Raw genomic sequence first — 14381 nt, forward strand, 5'->3', positions numbered from 1 at the left:
ACGCTTATTCACCCTACACCGCGATAGTCGCAAGGCCATGGATCCACAGCCTAGAGGCCGTGACCTCCACACTTCACCAGAAAGTGAAATACCCATCCAGAGGACGAGTGGAAGAGATCCGAGGAGATCAGGCCGTGGCCAGGAAGTGTGTGGTGGCCGCCATTTTACATCGGCCCTTGGTCGAGACCTCGGCCCCAAAGAGCTTATAGCAACCAACCTCCTCGGCAAAGCAAGACGAGGGGCTGGCCGAGGAGATAAGGTGTGAAGGTTTAGATAAGGTTGCTGTCAGCAATGACCTGGAGAAGTTCTTTCAGGTCGGCTCTGAATTGCCCTCTCAGGAAAAGGAGGAACTGGTCAGATTTCTCAGAGAAAATGTCGACGTATTCGCTTGGGACGCCTACGATGCCCCTGGAGTTGATCCCAGCCTCATCTGCCACCACCTGAACGTCAACCCCTCTTCCACTCCGAGGAAGCAACCACCCCGATGCCCTTCCAAGGAACACGCTGGTGCCGTGAGAGACGAAGTGGCCAAGTTGAAAAGAGCAGGAGCTATCAAAGAGGTCTTTTATCCTGAATGGTTGGTGAACACAGTGGTGGTAAGGAAAAAGACGGGGAAGTGGAGGGTCTGCGTGGACTTCACGGACCTGAACAAGGCGTGTCCCAAGGACCCATTCCCCCTACCCAAAATTGATCGATTGGTGGATGCAACCGTGGGACACCCTCGAATGAGCTTCCTGGACGCCTTCCAGGGCTATCATCAGATACCCCTTGCGCTAGAGGACCAAGAGAAAACGGCTTTCATGACGCCCATCGGAAATTATCATTATAAGGTGATGCCATTCGGGCTAAAGAACGCGGGCTCAACCTACCAAAGGATGATGACTCGGATGTTCGAGCCGCAACTGGGCAAGATCATTGAGGTGTATATAGACGATATGGTTGTGAAGAGTAAAAGGGTGTCCGAGCACGTGCAAGACCTTGGAACAGTCTTCGCTATCTTAAGGAAGCACCGGTTGCGGCTGAATGCCTCCAAATGTTCATTCGGGGTCGGGTCTGGGAAATTCCTAGGGTACATGGTCACCCATAGAGGAATAGAAGTAAGTCCTGACCAAATCAAAGCCATTAATAGTCTACAGACTCCTCGGAACCCGAAGGAAGTGCAGAAGCTCACTGGCATGATTGCGGCATTAAGCCGGTTCATATCACGATCGGCGGATCGATGTCGGCCTTTTTACCTCCTGATAAACAAGTGGAAAGAGTTTAAATGGTCGGAGGATTGCGTTCAGGCTTTCCAGCAGCTTAAGGACTACCTGTCCCGACCACCCATCATGTCCAGTCCGGAGGCAGACGAGGTGCTGTTTGCCTACATCGCCGTAGCTCCCCACGCCGTAAGCCTGGTATTAATACGGGATGATAATGGGGTGCAGCGACCGGTGTACTATGTGAGCAAGTCACTACATGAAGCCGAGGTGCGATACCTACCCTTAGAGAAGGCAATTTTGGCGATAGTGCATGCAACCCGGAAGCTTCCTCATTACTTTCAGGCGCACACGGTCATCGTCCTGACTCAGCTTCCACTTCGAGCCGTGCTTCGAAGTGCTGACTACACAGGAAGGATCGCCATGTGGAGTGCTCTTCTGGGGGCTTTTGATATTAAATATATGCCCAGACCCTCCGTCAAAGGACAGGTCCTCGCAGACTTGGTAGCAAAGTTCGCTGAGCCCTCTATAGAAACGATGACCGAGAAGAAAGACCTGGGCGGAAAACTGGTTGGCGCGATTTCGGCCGGGGAAACCATGCATTGGAAGGTCTACGTGGATGGCGCGGCCAACCAGAGAGGATCAGGAGTTGGGATAGTTTTAATATCGCCAGACGGCGCTGTCATTGAAAAGTCATTAAGACTCGGATTCTCGGCTACGAACAATGAAGCCGAATACGAAGCCTTACTTCAAGGAATGGCAATGGTTCAAAGGTTGGGTGGAAGAGTAATAGAAGCCTTCTCGGACTCCAGATTAGTGGTCGGACAAGTGATGGGAGAGCTGGAAGCTCGAGATACTAGGATGCAAGAGTATCTGGGACAAGTCAAACGGCTACAGGAGAGCTTTGAATCCTTCAGTTTAACGCACATCTCCAGGAGCGTAAACACTTATGCAGACTCGTTGGCCACTCTTGCCACGTCCTCGGCACGTAATTTGCCACGAGTGATCCTAGTCGAAGATCTAGTTAAGGCCAGTCCCATCAGTGGAAACCCGACCCAAGTCCATCAGATAAGACAGAGCCCCAGTTGGATGGACCCCCTAAGGAATTTCCTCCAAGATGAGATCCTACCGGAAGAAAGACTCGAAGCCGAGAAGATACGTAGAAATGCTCCTCGTTTTTGGCTATCAGAGGACCGCAAACTTTATCGGTGCTCCTACTCTGGACCGTACCTGCTCTGCGTACATCCAGAAAAGTCCGAGTCTCTTCTTGAAGAGTTGTATGAGGGAGTATGTGGAAGTCACACCGGAGGAAGATCGCTGGCGCACAGGGCACTCACCCAAGGATACTGGTGGCCGAACATGCAGAGACAAGCCCAGGAATACGCTAAGAAGTGCGATCAGTGCCAAAGATTCGCCCCAAATATCCACCAACCCGGAGGGGTTCTCAACCCACTCTCCAGTCCATGGCCGTTCGCGCAATGGGGTCTTGATATTATCGGACCTTTCCCCAAGGCTGCGGGGAACAAGCGATACATAATAGTCGGAACCGATTACTTCACTAAATGGGTGGAGGCTGAGCCTTTGGCCAACATCAGGGACGTGGACGCCCAGAAATTCATCTGGAAGAACATTATCACCCGCTTTGGAACTCCGAAAACACTCATTTCCGACAATGGTCTTCAGTTTGACAGCAAGAATTTTAGGGAGTATTGCCGTGAGTTTGGGATCATTAATCGATATTCCACCCCCGCATACCCCCAAGGAAATGGGCAAGTCGAGGCCGTAAACAAAGTCATAGTGAACGGATTGAAGAAAAGATTGGATGAGTCAAAGGGGAGATGGGTAGAAGAACTACTGCACGTCTTATGGACCTATCGGACAACGCCGCGGCGTTCAACCGGTGAGACCCCCTTCTCAATGACTTACGGGGCTGAGGCTGTGCTTCCGATCGAGAACAATTTCCCCACGTTGAGGTCTAGCTCGTTTACCCCAAGTGATAACGATGAGTTGCTAGGAAGAAGTCTGGACCTAGCCGAGGAAAGAAGGGAAAAGGCCACGATTCACATGACCTATTATCACCAGAAGTTAAGACACGGGTATGATGCTAACGTCAAATTGCGGCCTCTGGGTCCAGGTGATCTCGTGATGCGGAAGATTCTCGGCAGCGCAAAGAACCCCTCTTGGGGCAAGTTGGGGCCCAATTGGGAGGGACCATACCGTGTCACATCCGTGGCCGGAATAGGCGCCTACTACCTAGAAGATTTGGATGAAAAAGCTGTACCTCGACCATGGAATGTAAATAACCTCAGGAGGTATTATTATTAATAAGAATGGCTTAGCATACGTTTTCTTTTATGACTATTTGCCGCTTGCCAGTCTACGTTACAATTATTTATAAGTTTTAAACAGAACCCAAGTCCTGCATGACTCCTCGGGCCACAGACTTGGGGGAAATTAATACTTAAGCCGATTATTTATAAGTTTTAAACAGAACCCAAGTCCTGCATGGCTCCTCGGACCACAGACTTAGGGGAAATTATTATTTAAGCCAACTATTTATAAGTTTTAAACAAAACCAAAATCCTGCATGGCTCCTCGGACCACAGACTTTTGGGGAAGTTATTACTCATGACAGCTCATAGTTTTAAACAGAACCTAAGTCCTGCATGGCTCCTCGGACCACAAACTTTAGGGGAAATTATTACTCATGACAATTCATAGTTTTAAGCAGAACCTAAGTCCTGCCTGGCTCCTCGGACCACAGACTTTTGGGGAGATTATTACTTGTGATAGATTGGGAGATTATTACTTAAAGGAAATCACTTTTAATACACGCGCGCAGCCTAACACTATCGCAATCGTCAAGTGCACTGTGCCAAAAACCCATTATTGTTTTGACTGATATCCTGTGTCTACATTGTTGCAAATGTTTAAAATGAAAAGAGCATTACTGACACGCATCCGTAGTAAGCAAAACGAACGTCTTATATTAATATTCCAAGTACATTAGCAAGAGAGGTCCTTACAAAAAAAAAAAAAAAAAAAAAAAAAAACTATTCACTAAGGTTGAAAACCTAGAAGGCTAAGCTTCAGCAGGAGGATCTTCTTTCTGCTCGGGCTGGGGAGGAGGAGCCTCGATGGTGGGATTTGCGGCGGGGTCCTCCGTCATATCAGACACAAGGGCGGCATCAGGCACCGTCAGATCCTGCTCAGGAGCCACTTGGGCGTCATTAGGATTCGCACGGATCTCCCGAGGATAGAAGATACTCTCGGGCAATCTTAGTGCCGAATCCGCAGGAACTCCTGCAGCATCAAAAGCATGAGCCCATGAAATACTGCAGTAATCCCTGCATACCTCGGGAATCTCCTCAGATAGCCTGGCCTCCGTCTCTTCGGCCCCAAGCTGTCGAGCGGCCTCCTTCTCGGCCTCTGTTGCCTCTCGGATCAGCTGAGCATCCTCCTTTACCCGCCTCAGCTCATCCTCTACTTTTTGCAGGGCAGTTTTGAGGTCCTGCACTGCCTGCCTCTCGGTGTTAAGGTTAAGCTGAGCCGTGTACAGTTGTTTGCGCTGGTCCTCCGCCTGATCCTCGGCACTCTTCAAGCCAGCCTCTGCACTTTTACGTCGGTTCTCCGAATCCTTGAACTCAGCCGTGAGTTTAATGTGATCATGCTTGAGGGACCCCAAGGCTTTCTCCACCTCTGTCCGAGCTTGGGTCTCAGCCTCAGCCAGATTGCAGCTATTACGGCAAAACTCCTCAGCCACGAAGACCTGCTGAGTAATCTGCAGACAAAACAAGAGTGTCCTTAAAAGAAAAATATATAATCTAACAGGAGCAAGTAAATGGACAAAACAGTAAAAGGATTACTTATCAGCGCGAGATCCCTTTTAAGGGATAGGAAGAGCTCGGACTGAGTGCACCGCCTGTAGGCCTCCATGTCCCGAGGAAGAAGTAGGGGCTGCTCTAAGGCCTCCGCCACGTACCCTGCCCGGCCACGATTATACTCTCGGACCGAAGCAGTGTAAGGAATGGCGAGCCCATCCAGCTCCAACTTTGGGTCCCATGGACGAGGGGAAGTGCGCACTTCAGCAAGGTTCCCCTCATCCCTGCTGTCCGAGGAGGTGCCCCTTCTGCTCCTTGGCGCCCGTGTGGTTTTCTGCTGCGTGGCCGGTTGGACAGCCACCTCGCCTTCCTCAGGCGTGTCCACCGGCCTCTTCTTCTTCAGGTCCGGATTAACCTTAAGGCCAGGGTCCGAGACACCCTGGGGGACCACCGGGGGAAGGGTCTTGGCCTGTGATGGAGTTGGCCCCTTCGAAGATTGACCCTTTGGTGACTGACCTTTCCCCCTAGAGGACATCAGCTCCTTCAAGGACTTCCCTTTTCCTGCCATGGGCTCAGCCTCTTCGTCTGAGGTATCGTCCGAGCAGATAACGATTGAGGGAACACCAACTGCGGAATGTCGGTCCTGTTCGGCTTCAGGATTGGAAGACTCCCCTAAAGGATTTTGCTGAATTTCCTCCTCGAAGTAAAACTCGTCTATTTCTTCCTCAAGAGAAAGACGGGAAGATTCAGTTTCTTCTTCAATCAGAGCAGCCGCGCCAGGCTCATTTACCGGAGGAAGCTGCTCCGCTAAGTAAGGATTCCTGACCCCAGGCAGCACTACTGGTGGCAGATCGTGTGGAGCTAGGAACCCGTTTCGGGACACGTCAATCCTAGCCAACCTTGGACTGCCCGCCCTTATAGCGTGACCGATTGCCTGGAAAGCTTTGCTCAGAGGCTGATAGCCCAGAACCAGATGGGCCGCACGCAACTGTCCGTCCTCGGTGGCGTAAATCTCCGACCTGAGAAGATAATTCAGCGCTGGCACATTCGTAAGGTCTATCCGAGGAGCGATGTGAATTTTGTCTGCAAGCAACCAAGAAAAGTGAGGTTAGCTCATGAAATTCTCCAATTACACAGAAAGCAAAAAAATATATTATAATAACCCCTTAACAACAAATCCTTTCCCAAAAAGGATCGATCCTAAAGACGTCGCACCTGGGTTTCCTGTCCGAGTTGGACAATGAATACCGTCGAACCACTCCCCAGAAGCAATGAGGAAGTCATTCTTCACGGTCTTATTGGATACCAGGAGACAAGAGATCAACCTAACATCCTCGTTCCGAGATTTAAGATAATACCCATCATCCCCGAGGCGGTGACATTCGTACAGATAGGCCACATCATGCCAAGTGAGGCCTAGATTCATCCGCTCGTCTAAGACGTCTACACAGCCTAGTATCTTGAACATATTCGGGGCACACTGATACGGCGTCAACCTATGGTTGAACAGGTACTCCCTTGTAATCCTACGCATGGGAAGTGTCATCCCTCCCTCTATGAAAGCAATCATGGGGATAACAACTTCCCCCTCAACTCTATCTGTCAGTATTCCTTCAATAGGACAGTATCGCAGCCCAACCCTCGGGGAAATGCGGTATTTCTCCCTAAAGGCTTCCATAGCGGCTGGAGTTTTTACTAGTTTTTCGAATCTACCCATCTGAACTGAACTGGGGAAATGAAAGTAAAGACTAAAAAGAAAAGCAGAGTCCGAGGAGGAAATTGAAACAGTGAGAAAAGCGAAATGTACTGGTACCTTCACAAAACGCTCAAGGGGACGCCTGGAAATCTCTCTTGGAAGAAATGCCTCACAAAAACGGCTACGGCGGTGTAACGGACGCAAATGTTCGTATGTCTCTGGGATTCGGTGGAGTTCTCTGGAGTCTTTTGGGGTTTGAGAAATGCAGATGAAAGAAGAAACTGAACCCCGCTGACGTCTTATATAGCAGGGAGGAGAGAGAAAAGATCATCCCTGCCTAAAAATACGAGAAAAAAAACGATGGCCGTTCGATCCACGCCAAGCCGTTGGATGAAGGGAACATAACGCCTCCAGAAGTTAATGGCCACGCCTCGTAAATTGTGGCGCGTCAAAAGTAACGGTCCGCACGCGCACCCCACGATCTCCTTATTTCCCTCCACTCACAAATATCAAAACCCCGCTTTTCTCCTCGGAGGGAGGTTAAAACCGCAGTTTTGAGGGGCTATTGTGGGGCCCGGCCCAAAAATGATGGGCTATTCCAAGCTCAGGCCCGTCCGAGGAGCGTCCTGTCCAACGAAAAGCCTCATATGAAGCGCTATTCAACCCCAATAGCGTCAAGGAAACCTGTCCGAGGAGTAACTCCTCCTCGGACATCGCGAAGCCCAGACTAGAAACTTGCCCCAGCCATTTCAGCTCGTCTTCCCAACATATAAAACGAATTAAATTCAAAATATCTCACGGAAGGCTACCACCACATTAATTGCGCCCCAACCACCCTCTTGGCCGCATTAATGAGGAAAAGACTCCTGAACAGTACCGCCTTGGCCTCTGCAACTCACAAAGGGTCTGATGAGGGCGTCTGATGGGACAGGTGCTCGAGTGGATGCTTGGATGATTAACAGGTGTAAGGCTGGGATGAAAAGAAGAGAAATATATAATGTAGTGGAGTCCCTCAAAGAAGGGGACGGGAGAACTGTATCAGAAACAAAAAAGAAATAAAATCAGACTTGAGAAAGATCCATTCTGGTGTTTTTCTATTTTCCTTTTGCAAACCATACTGCCCATGCATAAGACCGAACAAGTTCACTGAGGCCAAGTTCTTTGACCCATTCTCTACAAATAATTATTGTGGGTTGCGCTTTGGGCCAGGGCCTAATCAACACGAGTTGGGTCAGGAAAATCGTGTAACCACATATATATATATATATATATATATATATATTTCAAATTAATGATTCAAATTTTTTATTCACTTAAAGAGATTATCATGATAATCAAACCTCATAAAAAATTACAATTTATATTACTCAAATAATTGATAAATACAATCTATATGAATATTACTTAAATAATTGATAGACACATTCAAATACATAACCATGTAGATTATATTTTAATATAAACTCAATTTATCACTTCCAAAATATCTAAGAATTTACTCAAACCAAAATTATAAGAGGGAGAGAGGGTAGATGTGATGGGAAACTTAAAAAGCACACTACCAAAATGTATCAACCCAAAGTAGGAATGGCAATAAAACCCTGACCCATGGGTACCCGACCCGTGAAACAGTAGGGTTAGGTTTGGGTTTTAAAAATGAAACTCCAAGTGGGTTCGGGTCGAGTGTGAGTTTTAGTAATACTTGCCCCAAACCCAAACCTGAACAACTTAGTTTAGCTAAACCATATATATATATAGACACACACCCTTATACCCAACCCTAACCCTAACTCTTACTCTCATTCCCTCAGCCGCTCCTCACCCTTACCCACTCTCACTCTCAAGCCCTCCCTCTGGCCTCCACCTCTGTCAAGCCCTCCCCAACTTGTCGCCAGCAAGTTCTCACTAACCAGTCCAACCTACCATCACTTTCTTGGCCTTAGGCTCTCTCATCTCAAAAGCAACTCAACAGGTCTTGCGTTAATCTCATATTCTCAGCCCACTGATTTTCTCTTTCCCTCATTTCTTTGTTTAGTACCTCTTTGGTTTGGGTTTTTTAAGTTAAATGTCAGTGGGATTATATGGGTTTCTTTGCTGTGATTTTAGAATGTAATACGAGTAATTTTAGGGTTTTTATGTGTTATTGACAATGAAAGAGAAATTGATTTTTATGTGTAATTTTTGGATTTTCTTGGGTTGGGAAGACGGTCGAAGTGGTCAATGTGGGATTGTGGCTCCAAGAACGTTAGATCTAAAATTGCGGAAAGTTTGGTTTATGTGCTTTCATGTTTGGGAGTCCTATGACTTGGTCACTAATGGTTTCTTGTGGGTTTAGATTTGACATGAGTTTTGTTGTGACAACAATTTGGGGTTACTAAACTAAATCATAAGTGCCACCAATCACCGGTTACTTCCTTTTTTTTTTTTGTGTGTTTACAATTTTAATTTTGGATCATGACAAAATGTAGGAAAGTGATAGAAAATAAAAATTGACTAAAACTTGTGGATCTTATTGGTGTCTCTTCTTTGTTTGCAATGTAAGCCTAGGAGATTTTATAAAGTTTGTGATCTGAATTGTTAGTATGGGAAGTGGGTTTGGCATTTGGGCCACAGTATAGAGCTTAACATTCAAGCAAACGTGTATATATATATTGATTGCGTGGGCCACAGATTGGGCCAGCCAAAACCTGGCATGGCTGGATAGGGCCTGCGAGACCCACAAGGGCTAGACGGAGTGGGTTTAGGGTTTAAAACAACCTATTTATTACACTAGTTGGGTTCGAGTAAAGGGGACAAGCCTGTAGGGCAGGTTCGGGCATAAAAAAACCTGCCCTAAACCCAACCTGTTGTCATTCCTAACCCTAAGTAGAGATACAAAAAATGCAAAATTTCATCAATCTAAAATAGAGTTGCATGACCACTGCACACCCTTGGTGTGATGGTTACTCTACAAGTATAAGTGCTTGTGGTGTGTGGGGGGTAAGGGCCGGGATTTAAGTCTCCAGGAGGGAGTTTCACACACATATACACTTAGATTAGGCTAAAGTAGAATTATATCTTGTATCAAAAAAAAAAAAAAAAGAGTTGTAAGAAAGAATAAATAATCAGGAGAGAGAGAAAGAGAGAGGGAGAGGGAATAATAACATTTTTCGGGAGAGAGTGTGAGAAAATAATAAATTTATATAAAAGAAGATGAGTAAAAGAATAATAAAAAGAAAACTTATAGTTTTAAACAACAAATTATCCAAGTCGTGCTACCTACGCAATAGAAGATCATTATATCATTATATAATAGAAAAGAAAAAATTATAACAAATTAAAATACTACCAAATCGCATCAACCTAAAATATTGTTCAACACAAAAATTTATCAACCTAAAATAAAGATGCAATCAAGAATTAAAAACTCACCAAATGAAAGTATATGTGTGTGTGTATATATATATATATGAGAGAGAGAGAGAGAGAGAGAGAGAGAGAGAGAGAGAGAGAGAGAGTCTTCACCTTTTTGTGTGAGCAAAATTTAGATTAAATAGAAGAAAAAATAACAAAATTTAGAGTAAATAAAATGGGAGAAAAAGAGTTAAGACAAAAGGAAAATAAAGAGATGTTGGAGGAAGTGTAATTGTAATTTTGATAAATTAATAAAGGGAAAATTGGTTAAAAATGAGAGAAAATGTTGAAAATAGGTGTATGAACGTCTAGACACAGTTTTTATCGAATTTAGAATTAGATACACTATACATGTCAACGAACATATAAGTAACAGTATTTTTAAAGGTAAATGTTATTTTCATACTAATTTTGATTCTTAAACTTCTAACTTTCTCATATTATAGATAAAAATACAATTAGTAGAATTGAGAAAAAATAATTTGGACTTAATGATATTTTTATGTTCAAACATAAACTACCCATTTTAGAAATGCCAACCAAGAGGAGCGATTTGCTCAACTACCCATTTTAGAAATGGACACAAATATTACTAGTGACAAACTCAGTTAGGTCTTCGAGGAAAAGTTTCTTATTGGAGAACAACTATTGAAGAGCACATTGATACCGGCCGAAGCGGCATGCGCAACTACTCATTTTAGAAATGGACACAAATATTTCAAGTGATAAACTTAGTTAGGTCTTCGAGGAAAGCTTTCTTGTTGGAGAACAACTATTGAAGATAACATTGATATCGGAACGAAAGTTGTTTGAAATCAAGGTCTTCTTGAGACATCAATTTCAAATTCTCCAGGCATCTCCGCTTTTGTGAAATTCCTAGGCTCCTTTGCAACCCTCCTTTCTATTGAAAAATATGGAAGTAGGAGGATCTTTATATTTTCTTTGGTCCAAGTTGTACTTACTTTCTATTTTATGTCGTCCATATCATATCACTCTGCATGGTCAGTGCCGTTAATTCAAGATGAATCAAGAATATTTGATGCTGACATAGTTTGTGCAGCTAATAGTTCTAACTTCTTGGAGTGTTAGTTGGAATTGCGTCACTTGCTTACAACAGGATTGTGGATTTTGTGCTACCTCAGACCACCAGGTAAGGTGTTTTATTATTTTACCATTATTTGAGTATATATTTTATATGTATGTATGAGTATTTATCCGTGCAAAAGTTTCAAACTGTGGGCTTTTACTACAAACCTATATAATTGAAAAAGAAAATCGAATTCTACATAATTTTAAAAAGAAATCAAGACAATGTGTCACCGCATACAACTTTTCAAGTATTTTGTTATATTTTTAACAATTATACATTTTATATTGATGTATTTTGAGTAATCAAATTACATTTTTAAAATTAATTTCTTAAGTTAATTGTTAATATCTGTATATATAAATGTGATTATTTTTGTTATTAGCTATAAATTGAGTATTAAATGTATATTACATCTGTGATTTGTATGACCATTATTACATATAATATTTATATTGATTGTGACTAATATTTTTGCAATTTTTTTTACTTCCAATAGTAAAAAGATGTTCACTAGTCACATTCAACCACAAGGATATTTTGAAAGTAGACATGACATTATATTTATTCGAAAACAAACCTTTTTTTTTTTTTTTTTTTTTTTTTTTTTTTGCATAAAAAAGAAATTCATTGAAAGAAACTAAACGGTAGGCATACAAGAAGTGGAATGATTATACGACGTTCCAGCGGAATCCAAACTAATTAACAAAACAACATCCACAGGGGGATAGGAGAAAATAGTAAAATAATCTTGAGAAAGGAGTGCCCCTCTCCTAGCAAGTGCATCAGCACACTTGTTTGCCTCTCTGAAATAGTGCTGGATTTTAACCGGTGGAAATTTCTTAAGGCCTTCCCTACAATCAGCAACAATTACATCATTCTTGTTAGGATTATCCCTATCCTTTTTCAGGAGATCAACAACCAATTTGGCATCCAACTCAATCTCTACTGCACTTAGGTTCAAGGACAGGCATAAATTGATACCATCTCTTAATGCCCACAGTTCAGCTGCCACGCTGGTAGTGTTCCTTATTGCTCTAGCATATCCAGTCACCCATTCTCCATCTGCATTCCTAATTATACTGCCTCCCCCAGCACGCCCAGGGTTGCCTAATGAGGAACCATCTGAGTTTAATTTGTACCAACCAGCAGCAGGCCGGTTCCACTTAACTTGGAGATTTTGCTTTGGGATTCCCTGCTTAAAATCGAAAACATACTTACAATAACACACTAACGTATTTAATATTAGTATAACTATTGAATTGACTATGTGTCATGTCGAAAGATGATGTTAACATGTTACCTATTTAGCACAAAAAAAAGATGATGCTACATGTGAGTCCCTAGTGCAGCCTGTACAAAATTTTAAAATATATCAAATTCCAAGACTTGGTAAAATTTTGATAACAAATTCTATGGTTACAACTTTTAAGTTTTTGTTGCATGGACTTTATTGAGTTAAGCCCAAGCCTAGTGACATTAATGGGCGGCATCATATCGCTTTATGCCTACAAACCCAATGACGTTAAAGCAACTGATGAAGGAAGGCCATTCAAAGCCTCGCATTTACTACATGGGCTATTGAATCCAATAATTTCATTAGGAAGCCCAGATATTCTGAGCACAAAATCTACAAACCAAAGTGTTTTGGGCCATCCAACGCAGTCCGAACTCCGAAGCTATCAAAGTTACATGAGTATGGCTCAATTGTCTCTTTCCTTAATTATTGTCTTCTAAGTAGGACAAGGCAGTAAAAAAAAAAAAAAAAAAAAAGTAGGATATATATTACCACCGCACACCCTTGATGCGATGATCACTCTACAAGTATAAGTACTTGTGAGGTGTGAGAAGGTATGGGTCGGAGTTCAAGTCTCTAGAAGAGAGGCTCACATACATTATACACTTAAATTATACGAGAGTAAAACTTCTATCTTGTTAATTAAAATTAAAATTAAAAAAAAAAAAGAGTAGTACATACATTAACATTTACAAGATCAAATTTTATTTTTCTTAGTTTAGGTAAACATTTTTTCTCAAAAAAAAAAAAGAAGGGGGTAAACACTTCTTTACTCACCCAACATCTCTAACTTATTAGCCTGTTTTAAGGTGTCATAATCAAATGATTAAAATGAAATACCAAGTTGCTATTTGTTAAGTAGGTTTATGGTAATACTTTTTTTTTTTTTCACTCTCCAAACTGTCAAATTCTTATTACGTAGCAAGATATATCCCTAACATCATTTTTTTTTTTTTTTTTTTTTTTATGGATAAAACATACTAGAATTTACACAGACTAATTCTAGACTCACCACAAGAGTACCTAACCAAATAGGTTGTTTCTCTTTTTCTTTTTTTGAAGCAGATTTTTGCGAATGTATGAAAATTTCAAGTGAAAAAAGCACGATCAAAACTCCAACTATGAAAATTTTGCCTAACACCTTTCCTACACGTAATTAAATCCCCAAATTTGTTTTCTGATTCTAGAGACAGTTTTTATCGAATTTAGATTTAGATAAACTAAATTTGAAAAAAAAAAAAAAAAAGGATCACATTTTTTAAATCGGGTGACGAGTCATTCTTCAAACAACTCTTACACACTCCTGCATACACTAGCACTGCAAACACCATCAACGTAAGCGATACACCCCTGCCAAATCTTCCTTAGAACCTCACTGGTATGATGGTGGTTGTCCTCGACTATGAATAGACATCACAAACCAAAATCGAGACTCTAAAATATCATTCCTTCTTATTTACTTAGCATTAGTCTAAATCATGGAAAGACAACTACATTAGGCTATTCCTTATTTAAGAATAATTTCTAAATCAATTTTTTAAAGATTCATTTTTGAAAAACCATTTCATTAAGTGCTCTTCTATAATTCAGTCTCCTAAGTCCTAAGTCATAAGAGTTACCAATTTCATTAAGAGTTTTTTTGGTTGAAAAATTCATCCCCAAACATACATGATAAATGCACCAACAACAATGGAATTTGTTTTGAAAAAAATAAGTTAAATTAGAAGTGCATTTTTAACATCCATCTTATGATTTATTCTCCTATTGAACCTAGTTTCAGGATCTATGATCCCTAGGTTGAGTATCCTTGACATGACTCATGATCTTATTTCGAATTTCAATCTTGTTATGCTCCATCTCTACCAAACCTCATACTTAGTTATTAAAT

Source organism: Quercus robur, chromosome 5 (genome assembly GCF_932294415.1).
Source record: "Quercus robur chromosome 5, dhQueRobu3.1, whole genome shotgun sequence".
NCBI lineage: Eukaryota > Viridiplantae > Streptophyta > Magnoliopsida > Fagales > Fagaceae > Quercus > Quercus robur.